Source organism: Arvicanthis niloticus, chromosome 1 (assembly GCF_011762505.2).
Source record: "Arvicanthis niloticus isolate mArvNil1 chromosome 1, mArvNil1.pat.X, whole genome shotgun sequence".
NCBI lineage: Eukaryota > Metazoa > Chordata > Mammalia > Rodentia > Muridae > Arvicanthis > Arvicanthis niloticus.
This window is the reverse complement of record NC_047658.1, coordinates 166,706,500-166,719,153: the sequence shown is the minus strand read 5'-3', so window position 1 is coordinate 166,719,153 and position 12,654 is coordinate 166,706,500.

Sequence of the window (12,654 nt, the reverse complement as noted above, 5' to 3'; positions counted from 1 at the left end):
CTGAAGACAGTGTACCCATATATAATAAATAAATCTTTTTTTTTAAAGGATGCTCTAGGATGTTGCAGGATATTTGATCACACTGTGAACCCCAAGATTGTGGTATTTACTGCAAAAAAGAAAGAAAAAAATCTGTTTCTATTTGTGGTGTGGCTCAGCCCTTAACACACACTAATCTCTCTGGCTGGAATTCAGACACACCCTTAGTGCATATCTTTAATACCAAACAATGAAGGTAAAGTTAGTTTGTAGAAGGAAACACCCATGTTTCAAAGTGAAATCAAAGAAAAATTTGACAGAACAGGATATGTCCAACTCTCATTAGAAGAGAGAGGAAAGGCAAGCTACTTGAGGGGCAGTGGAGAGAAAAAGGAAGGGGAAAACTTTACTGGGACAGTTGTACAGAGACAGGTTGCAGAGAGAGAACAAGCTACACACAGGTGAAAACAGAATGAGCCAGAGAATGAGAAGGAGCCAGAAGATTAGAACAGATTGCCAAAGTCAGTATGAGACCAAGGAGAGCAATTCAGGAAAAGCCAGATTGAATCTGTCAGCTTGGAGAGGAGTTTGAGCTAGCCAGCCAGAGTTCAGAAAGGATTAGAAAGGATGAGCAGTAAGTCTCAGAGGCTGAAAACATTCTAGGCCGAGATGAGATTGTAAAGAGGCTAGAAGCTTCCACAACTAGGTTAATAGACAGAGGCAGTAAACCACCAAGATGCAAGTTATTACAGGTGAATAAAAGATACATTTACACTAGGATTTAATGTGAAAGATAATATCAGCATCACTGCAATTGCATCCTGATTTTGTGGCAGTTCATAATGATTTTCTGGAAAGTATTTGAGTTCACTTGTGTAAAGAAAATATACTAATGAATGAAGCTTTTTACAAAGTAGATTGACAGTGTCTACAGAAATAGAAAAGTAAATAACCATTAATTTATATTTTTTGTTGTTGCTAAGATAGCTCTGTCTAATTATCCCTAGCTAGCCTTGAACTCAAAATTCTTCCGCCTCAGACTCCTAAGTAGCAGGAATTTCAGACCTGTGCCGCAGCACTAAGCGTTCAGTATGCTACTTTTAGGGAACAGACCAAGCCTATAAAGGGGAACCAGCTATCTTTGAGCAACAGGTCAGAGTTGATTCCAAGGTCCATCATTTCACACACAGGATTTTAGGAATTGAAGAAAGCACTAAATGAATTAGGTCCTGAGAGAATGTGTATTTTGAAATGAGAAAGTTCTGCCAAAGACTCCAAGGCCAGGTGGCACATGGGAAATTGGCAAAGTCGTTATCCTTATGAGATAGGCTCAAGAGGGAGGAAAAACCTTTCCTTAGGAGTCCAGGTATGGCTGGGCAGTGGTGGCGCATGCCTTTAATTCCAGCACTTAGGAGGCAGAGGCAGGTGGATTTCTGAGTTCGAGGCCAGCCTGGTCTACAGAGTGAGTTCCGGGACAGCCAGGCTTACGCAGAGAAACCCTGTTTCAAAAAACCAAAAACCAAAACCAAAACAAATAAACAAACAAAAAAAGGAGTCCACAGATGAGTGTTTATGAACAATTAATCACTAGCAACTGCATCTTTCTTCTCCCTGATCTTTATAGCATGAGACCAGTGGCCTAGAGATAACTCCTATAGAGACTAGCTATCCCCTCCACCAGTGCTGTACCTAACAGATATGCTGAGGTTCAGAGATGTGGAGGTTAGAGACTGCCACCTGATTCCAATGATTCCAATTCACTGTATGTATGTCTTTGTATCTGTCCTTTCCTCATTCTCTCACCACTCCTTGCTAGGATCTAGGATCCTGGGACCCAAGTCTCCATGATTGAGCCACAGATCCTTTGTTACCACTGCTTGGATGCAATAAAGTCCCTGAAGAAATCTTTCCCCCTTAATATACAGGTACAAAGATGTTCATTAGGTGCTGCTGATAGTAGTGAGAATGTGTAAACGCACTTTTAAAAAGCTTTTTTTTTAAATGATGGAGGGATGGAGAGATGTCTCAGCAGTTAAGAACACTTTTTGCAGAGGACCAAGGTTCAATTCCCAGCACCAACATGAAAGCTCATGACTGTCTATGACTTCCACTCCAGGGCATCTGACACTCTTGTCTGACTTCTATGTATACCAGGAATGCACATGATAAACATTCATATACATTCAGGCCAAATACCTGATATGGGGGTTGGGGAGAAAGAGAGAGAGAGAGAGAGAGAGAGAGAGAGAGAGAGAGAGAGAGAGAGAGAGAGAATGAATATGAATCTTGTACTATTCTGTGCTATGAAGTTGTGATGAAAAGAGAGGTAGAGATCTCAAATGACCACTCTTCTCAGGGGGTCCTTAGTGGTCACTTCTGCTCCCACTCACTTTGTTCTTCTGCAAGGCTGCTTGCTTGACTTTCCTAATTCTTCACACAGATTAGATCTCATTCTCTTTTGCCAAACATTATGGTTTGCATCTTTTAAATTATTTAATTTTTAAAATTTTATGTGTTTAGGTCTGAATGTATATCTACCACATGCATGCAGTGCCTGAGGAGGCCAGAAAAGGCATTCAGATACTTCCATTACTCAAATTAGGGATGATTGTAAGCTGCCATGTGGTACTGGGAACAAGACCTGGGTACTCAAGAAGAGCAGCAATAACCACTGAACCATCTCTTCTAGCCCCTTAAAAGATATTTAACTGTGTGTGTGTGTGTGTGTGTGTGTGTGTGTGTGTAATAGGGAACCCTAAAACAGCCCCCCAAAGCTCATGTGTTGAAGGCTTGATCCCCAGTTGACAGTATCACTAAGAGGTGGCAGAAACTAGGGGTGGGGGTTAGTGGAAGGAAGACAGCATTGGGGCATGCTCTTTTTAATTTGTTTAACCACATTTATTTACTTATTAATATTTGCTTTTTTTTGGTTTTTCAATAATATTTGCTTTTTAAAGACAGGATTTAACTATGTAGTCCTGGCTGACCTGGAACTTGCTATGTAGAACTTGCTTTGAATTTGTAGAGATCTGCCTGCCTCTGTACTGCCTGAGTACTGGAATTAACAGCCCACTATTTATATGTTTTTTGAGGCAAGTCCTCACTCTAGCCCAGTCTGACCTACAAGTCATTTTGTTGCCCAGGCTTGCCTCAAACTTATGAAGCTCTTCTTATCTCAGCCTCCTTAATGCTAGAATCACATCATATCCAGCCTTTTCTCTCTTTTCAACCACACATTCCCCATCACAATGTCCTGCTTCACCACAAGCCCAGAGAAGGAACCCAGCTGACTAGGGACTGAAACTTCAGAAGCCATGAGCCAAAATAAACCTTTTGTCCTTTTATTTCATATATTTTGACCACAATGACAGAAAGGTAACATGCAGCATTCTAAGTTCTAAAGATACATCTCACTTTAAATGTTTACTGATAAAAATAACTTTTTTTCCAGACAGTTTGGCTATGTAGCCCAGGCTAGCCTTGAGCTTGAATTTTGTACCTTGACTAATACAAAACATGTAACTTGCTGTGAGGAATTTGCAAAAAAAAAAAGTAGTGTCTGTCTAAAAAGAACTAAAGGAACCAGTCCCAAAGAGTTGAAGTCCATTGTGATGTTCTGACCAGAGGAGAAAGGACACTTCCTGGATGATGAAGACCACCTCATCATCTTCCCACTCCACTCCCCATTACCACCTCTATTAAAAAGACAGGTTCCCTGAGATGGAGCTCTGAGTGTGACAGATTGTCCAACTTCTTGATATTGTCCCTTGTAGGAGGCACAGGGAGGGGTTCTTGTGTACACATGTAAGCACCAGGAAAATCAGGAATGTTAAACACAAACTGTTGCCTCTTCAAGAGAAAAAACACATAACCTGGTTTCCACTCAGAAGGATGGGAGCAGAGGTAGTTAACAGCCTAGTGACATTTGTGCTATCTGTATGACTGAGCCCACATCTGTATTTCCTCCCCAGACCCTTAAGATGTCACATGTACTCAATCTACAGAAGCTATCTTTATGGAAGCTCTCACATGCATTTAAAAAGAGTCCTAATGTAGTCATGTCTTAAGCTATATGGTAATATGGAATTGTGATATTACCTCCAGGAATCTTTTCCTCAAATTGCATTGTGCTTAAATATGTTTAAAACAAACTACTCATGGTCAGACTCTAGATCCTTGACTCAACACCGGCTACTGAGTTATGTTGAACTAGACTGGACAGTCTTCTTGCTTCAAGTGAAATCGGCACTCTGCTGGCCATGGTGGTTGCAGAGACCCCCCCCCCCCCCAGACCCTTGAATAAATATCATTCTTTCCACCAACTTAAAGTTACCAGATATTTGTTTTTGGAGCTTCTGTTAGAATCCTTTGTTGATAAAGTCCTTGCAGCAGGGACACACAGGTTTTAGAGGATTGGGAGAACTGGTGACATATTAAGTAAAATTCTCTCTTATTTTTCTTTTGAGCCAGGATCTTCTGAATTTCAGATTGGTCTCCAACTTTCTATGTAGCTGGAGATGACTTTGAACTTAAGCTCCTAAGTGCTGGATTTAAGGAAGATGGTGTTGAGTGCAGAAAGGGGAAGGATATTGAAGGCTGTGTTTAGTCTATACTGTGGGACTCTAGGCTGGAGGTGGAAGTATGATTTATGGGAAGATAGGTTTGGTGATTTGAGTAAGAATGTCATTGATAGGCTCATATATTTGAATATTTAATCACCAGGGAGTGGCATTATTTGAAAGAATTAGGATTGGGGATGTGACTTTGTTGGAAGAAGTATATCACTGGGGGTGAGCTTTGAGGTTTCAAAAGTCAATGATGACTTCCCCTTCTCTGTTCTCAGATCAGGATGCAGCTCTCAGCTACTTCTCCAGCACCATGTCTGCCTGCTGCCATGCTGTTTGCCATGATGATAATGGACTAAGCCCCTGAAATTATTAAATTTTTCTTTTATAAGAATTGTTTTGGTCATGGTATCTCTTCACAGCAATAGAACAGTGACTAAGAGAAAATCTGCCTCCCTTCCACCATCTTTCATTACTTACTGCTGTCAGACCTTCCAGACAAGTTAACCAGACAACCTTTGGCTGTAAGACTGGTCTCTTCCTTCTACCATAGATAAATCTGGGTGTAGAAATAGACTTTCTGGGTTCAAAGCCCAGCTCTGCACATCTTAGCTGTACATCCTGACTTACATCATTGTTCTCCTCTTGTTCCCTTGGATATCAGGGGATGCTAAACACACTTAATTGTGTGCCTCTCCCAGTAAAGTTTATATCACTATTCTCCTCTTGTTTCCTTGGAAATCAGGGGAAACTAACCACACTTAACTGTGTGCCCCTCCCAATAAAGTTTAAATTACTTTAGAAAAGTGTAGCTTTGAATTGGGGGTTTTCAAGACCACCACTAAATCTAATGGTTTGTTTGAAGGACTCATCAGTTGCCACTGACCTTTCTTATAGGTGGGGATGATTTTTATAACTTTTGACTCTTTCATCTTGCCTTCCAGTTACTGGGATTACAGGTGTATGCTGCTATACCTAGCTAATTATTTACTTATGTATTGTGGGTACTAGGGATTTTAACTCAGGGCCTGATGTATGCTGGGCAAGCACTCTTACCACTGCTTCTCTCTCCAGCCCTGTATATCAACCTCTTTTTTTTCACACCTTGCTCACTCTCTAATCCCAGAAAAGAGTCAGGAGCCATAGACATTAGCATAGATCTAGATGGTGGAGGTTGTGGTTCATGTCTTTAATCCCAGCACTCAGGATGCAGAGGCTGGTGGATCTATGAAATAGTTCGAGGCCAGCCTGGTCTATAGATTGAATTCCAGGACAGCTAGGACTACACAGAAAAACTCTGTCTCAAAACAAACAAAACAAAACAAAACAAAAATGTAAAATGTCTCAAACCTGTCTGGTCATGTGTTCAAGGGACCCCATCTCTCACAGATGGAATTTGGGAACCACCTGAGGAAGCAATGAATCTTTTTTATTGTTATTTCTGTCAGTATTAATCAGACACTGGGCCTTTCAATCAACAGAGCCATCAAAGTAGCAACTCAAATCCTCAAAGGGTACACCCAGGGTGATAGACAGACACACCAAACAGAATTGCATCAGTCTGAGTCTTTCCATCCAGTGACACACCTCCTCCAACAAGGCCACATCATTCCCAAATGGTTCACACAAGCTAGAGAACCAAACGTTCAAATATTATACGTGCCTAAGAGGGTCATTCTCATTTAAATCGCCACAGATCCTTCAAAGAGCACTAAAAAAATTATCATTTATGGTGGTGTATCTAAAAAAAATTTCTTCCTGTTTTAAAGGAAAGCCACAGGGCAGTACTGAGAGTTACCATATAACTTGCATCCGGTTTCCTCTGTCAATCTTGTATCAATCAAGACATTTGTTATAAGTAATGAACTAAGACTGCTGCAAAGCTACAGTTATTTAAATGCCCTTGGTGAGCCACCTGTGGTGGTATACTCCCTTTAATCCCAAATACTCAGGAGGCTGAGGCAGGTGGACTGCCATCTTGGCTACAGAATGAGACCAGTCTAAAAAGGAAATTCCCCTTGGTTTTATGATGTGCAGATCATATTCAGATTACTCATTCAAAAAACAAGTTCTGGGCTGGAGGGCTGGCTCAGTGGTTAAGAGTACTCATTACTCTCTTAGAGGACCTGGTTCTTCCAGCAACTATGTGGTGGTTCACATCTGTAACTCCAGGTCTAGGAGATCTGACACCCTCTATAGCATCAGGTATGTATGAGGTGTGTGGACATAAAACCATGCCAGGAAGTTTGGTAAGGTAGAGCAAGTTGAGATTCAGAGATTCGGTGGGCACACTCGTGAGGCTTAGACAGCTTCTAGCTCCCTATCAGACTCCTGACTTGGAATATGTGCCATGCTTCTCACATAAAAGAAACGTGTCCTATGGTCACATAGGCTCAAAACAGAGTTCTCCATGCTTAGCCAATAAGCTTCCCTTCTCAGACATTCCTTCCTGCAAAAGGTATTTAATCTCAGGCCCACCCTGAGAAGTGGGGTATGGTTTTATGCATCTATTTTCCACAAACTGTTTAGAACCACGAACTGTCTCTTTTCATCAAGATCTGCCGTAGGGAGCCATGAAGAAAAGCCTTTACCTACAGAGCCATAGCCTAATCTCCCGTAGAAGGCTTCTCTGTTCTCCCAGCAACAACCACCACCAAGCCTGCCTCCATCAAGCCAAGGACAATCATCCCTGTGAGACAAGCTGGAGCTCCCCTTTTCTCAGGCAAAACACTCATATACATAAAATAAAATAATCTAAACAATTTTAAAAAACTGGTGCATCCTGCATCCACAAAGCTCTTTGGGATCCTTCTGTACAGTTTCATGGCCTTCACCTTCATCTTTTTTTTTTTTTTTACGAGTTATTTTACTTATTTTATGTATGTGAGTACATTGTTGCTGTCTTCAAACACTAGAAGACAGAATCAAATCTTGTTACAGATGGTTGTGAGCCACCATGCTGGGAACTGAACTCAGGACCTTTGGAAGAGCAGTCAGTACTCTTAACCACTGAGCCATCTCTCCAGCCCCACCTTCATCCTATATATATGGGAAACATCTTATTGGTGTTCAGGGCCAGCTTTATTTCTGGCAGGTTTAACTGTATCAATTCCCAGTAAACCCGACTTATTAGATGTGATAATTAGTTGCGGTATTTATTATTGCTACTTTCTATTGAGCATTCTGTTTGAGAATCTTTTTTTTTTTTTTTAATTTTGTTTTTCAAGCCAGAGTTTTTCTGTGTTGTGTTTCAAGACAGAGTTCCTGTATGTCTTGGAACTCACTCTGTAAGCCCAGGCTGGCTTCAAACTCAGATCTGCCACCTTTCTCTGACTCCTGACTGCTGGGATTAATGGCCTTCACCACTGCCATCTGGCATGAGAATCCTAGTCAATAATGTAACTGGACTTCTGACTTTGAGTCTTGGTATTGAGTATCACCTGACCATGGCACCAACAACTTAATCTCAATGGTTCTCACCATTAGACCCTCCCTCCCGTTAAAAGATTCCTTGTATCAGGTGCACACAAGGCTTTACAGGGTTTGGGGAGAATTGATGACACATTAACCAAAATATTCTCCTCTCCTCTCCTCTCCTCTCCTCTCCTCTCCTCTCCTCTCCTCTCCTCTCTTTTCGCTCCCTCCCTTCCCCCCTCTCATAACTAAGGAAACAAAACTATCAGCCAAAGGTGAGCATTCTGCAGAAAATTCAAACTAGGATGTAGAAGGAAAAAGGGAAAGGGGAGTTAAAGGGAGTAATATTATTTCAAAGTACATGATATGCTCTTATGCAAATGCTATAATGAAGCTGGGTGATGGAGGTGTATGCCATTCCTAGTACTCAGGAGGCTGAAACAAGCAGATCTCTGAGTTCAAGGCCAGCTAGTATACACAGGAAAAAAAATCATAAAAACTAACCAACAAACAGGAAAGAAAAGAAAAGGAAAGGAAAGAAAAATAGAATGTCATAATAAAACCCCTTACTTTGTACAACTAATATACACTATTAAAGAGTCTAAATTATAGCTGTGCAGTGGTGGCACATGCCTTTAACCCCAGCACTCAGGAGGCAGAAACAGGCAGATCCCTGTCAAATTGAAGTCACCCTGGTCTACAGGGTGAATTCCAGGACAACAAGGGCTACACAGAGAAACTCTTGTTTCAAAAAAGTTAAAAAAAAAAAAAAAAAAAGCATAATTCAAACATAAGTCCACAGTAAAATATACAGAAAAAAAAAGATCTAAAGTCTAAATTAAAGGAAAACCAGAATGATCTTCAGATTTACATTTAGGTATTAGAACAGGGCTCTCTGAATAGGTTTCCTTTAAGTTCCTCTGTAGCACAATTTGAAATCTCCATAAAGATTATCTTGACCTCTCCAGAATGAAAGCCCACACCCTGTGGCTTCATGTCACCTTGTAATCATGTTTGACATATTTGACAGAGACATTTGTTTTCGAGCCACGCCCCAAAACCACTCTTCAGTGTCTTACTCATTTTGTTTTGGCTCAGTTCATTTGGGTAACTTTGAGAGACTAACTTCCTAAAGCCCCAAGCAGAAGCTGAGTTCCATAGCTACTGAGCTGCTTGGTAGAGGCACAGTACGTCCTTGGTGTATTACTGTTGAAGAGTTCAACCTTAATTGGACCTGGTGAGGTTTTGGATTTTTTTCCTTGCAGGTGGAATAATCAAGGTACTCTGAAAACAGACAGAGAATCAATGTTTTCTGAGTTTTGTCCATGAGCCTGGCACTACCTGCATACAATGATAAGCTGTTCCAGTCACTGCCTTTCTTGAGACTACCAGGATCACACAGGAAATCATCAAGCCAATAAGCAGTCATAACTGAGGATTCCTCTATGTCTCCCTGGATAGTCTGTTTCACTGGCCAGGCTACACACTACACTGTCACTGTAGCTTCCAGTGGATCCGATGACAGGTGTGTGCCACTCTGGCACTAAAGGCCTGTTTTAATCAACTAAGAAATCAACAAACACTTATTGAGTGCTTTCTAGGTGACACATACACAGCAAATAAAACAGAACTGGCCTTTGTCAAGATGACTGTATTTTAGAGGGACAGGCAACAATAAACAGATAAAATATTGGGAATTAGGTGGTGATCAACGCTATGGAGGAAATAAGAGAATTATGCTAAGAGATGTAGGAGAAAGAGAGTTGTTATTACTGTGTGAAGGAAGATTTCACCAGTGTCACCCTTACTGTGAAATCTTCCTTGACACTGGTGGTGGTGGAGACCTGATAAGATAGAGGACAGAGACTGTGCAAGGCCTTTTGAGACACAGTATAGAGTGATTTTCATCAAGTGAGCTGGAATAACAAAACAGGTCTTCATCAGGGGACCGGCACCAACTTGCTTTTACTTCACAAGAATTCCCTTCCTGATATGTGAGGAGTAAACAGAAAGGGTCAGCATGGAAACAGAAACCCAGTTTAGCAGTGTACTGATTCCTCTACACAAGAAATGTCAGTGACATGGACCAGGCCTCTTGAGGAGGTGGTGATAACTGTAGAATATGGAATTGGATGGACTGACTGATTAGATGCAGAGATGAGACAGAGAACTGGGCTCAAGGATGTCTTCGTATCTTGTATCTGCGTAGATGGCAGAACAAAATTACTGACATTAATTTGGGAAAGATGACAAGGAAGAGTGAAGGCAGAGGAAACCAAGAAGTCCAGTTTGTAATAGGCTAGATGTATATAGTATGGTAAACATTTATTTGGTATGTAAAACAGAGGTGTGGTGTGCCAAGTTTAACTCCTAGGAGAGAAATCCAAGGGTATTTTGTATATAGGGTAGAAATAATGTCTAAAACCTTGAACTAAAAACAAGGAAAATGAGATCTAATTGGAGAACAAGGTTCAAGGTCTAAGCCGTGGGATAGTTCAATTTCAGAGATCGGAGAGAGGTGAATGGTAGTCCCAAGGTGGGGTGAAAATCAGGTCCTGAAAACCAAGAGGGAGAAAATGTTCCCAAGTCCTGGAAGCTAACGGGGAGAAAATGTTCCCAGGTCAATCCTGTGTTGGAATACAGGGTGGCTTTAGCCAGATATCAAGGAAGGGTAGAGATTGTACAACACTAAGGCAGCTGGGTTTCAGACAGAAAGGGCCAACATGCTGAAGGTAGCAGAGGGAGGGATGGATGGGGTGGGAAATACTTGGCTGGGAAAATGGGTAGTGGCTTAGAGAAGTGCAAAAGAGTAGCTGAGAAGTTGCTAGGGTTATGGGATTTGAGGTGACATCTGATTCCATGGCTGCACATTTTTTTTCTAGCTAACTTTGGCTGCAGGAAGAGGTATGTGGTCAGATTTGACCTGCAGTTGGGTTTTTCAGTTGATAATAAAGTGAGAGGAGTCAGAAAATTATATTTAAATATATGTATAATATATATATATATACATATATATATAATACATATATATATATAATCACCAACAATGAGAGAATCTAAGTTGGGAAAGGAGGAAATAGAGGATGAGGGGTAGCAAAATGGAAGTGGAGTTTTCCTTGGAGGCAGAATCTGATTATATTGCCCAGCTGGCCTTGAACTCATAATCCTGACTCAACCTCTCAAGTAGCTGCGCTTACAGATATATAACACATATCTCTCTAGCTTAGAGATACAGATTTGAAAGAATGCAAATTCTAAATTATTATAAGATACCGTGTGGGTGCTGGCAACTGAACTTGGGTCCTCTGTCAGGGCAGAAAATACTGGTTTTTGAAATATTTTTATTATCATTATATGTGTGTACAATGTACATACATGAATGTGGGTGTGCATATGGAGGTCAAAGAACAGCATTCAGAAGTTTTACCTATTGAACTCAGGTTATTAGACTTGTATACAGAGCTTTTTACCTGGTGATCCATTTTGCTAGCCCTACAGTAAGTTCAGACTCAGCCTGTAACTCTAGCCACCTAGGAAGCTGATGCAAGAAGACTGGAAGTTCAAGGCTCTGCCTAAGCAATTTAGGAAGACCCTATCTCAAAACAAAAGGTAAAAAGAGGGTTGGAATACTGGCCACAGTGGTGCATGCCTTTAATCCCAGCACTTCTGAGGCAGAGGCAGGTAGATCTCTGTGAGTTTGAGGCCAGCCTGGTCTCCAAAGTGAGTTTCAGGACAGTTTAGGGTTACACAGAGAAACCCTATCTCAAACAATCAAGAGGGATGAGGATATAATTCAGTTCTGGAGGACTTGCCTAGCATGTACAATGATTGGGTTCAAACTCATTAAATGCTTTCACATGTCCCCAAACTGGGGATGAAAGGCATGGTCTAGGATTTATACATGTTTTAGGTTGTAACTGTGAGGGGTTTCTTAAACTTTTTCTATGTTTGACCCCTTTCATCTGAGAAACCTTTAAATGGCTCCAGGTATATAAAATAAGTATGTAAATTAAACTGATAAGAAATCATAAAGAACTTTATCTTAAAACAATTTTTGGTATGCATATAAATTCAAAACTTTATTAAAGATGAAAGCAAATTTGCATACTGAGATTGATATGCTTGTTTGTCTAACAGGATACAATCTAAAGATAGACTAACTTGATATATGCTGAGGAATGATGGTAGGGAATACTACAAGCCTTCATGTTTTGTAATTAAACTATTAGTTTTTTAAGAGCAGAAAACTTCCTATATAAATACTAATTTCAGTCCTCTTAAAATTTGTTTTTTCCATTTAAAAATTTCATGTGTTTGAATGTTTTACCTGCATGTCTGTTTTGTACCACTCATGTGGCTGGTACCATCAAAAGGCCAAAAGCTGGTGTCATATTCCCTGGGACCTGAGGTATAGATGGGTGTGAGCTTCCATGTGGGTGCTGAGGATCAAACCCAGGTCTGATGGAAGAGCAGCCAGTGCTTTTAACTGATAAGCCAACTCTCTGCCCTAATTCTAGCTAATTTAGCTTTTTTCAGACTTTCTCCATAGTTGGGTATAAAAGCATGTGCAAAGTGCACATGTTCAGAACCAAGGCTGTATGATGCAACATGGGGCTGGCTCTACCAGTAACCTCATGTTTTTCTATGCATTGGATTTTGAATTAATTTTTTGGCTGTGTGTGTTCAGGAACTTTTC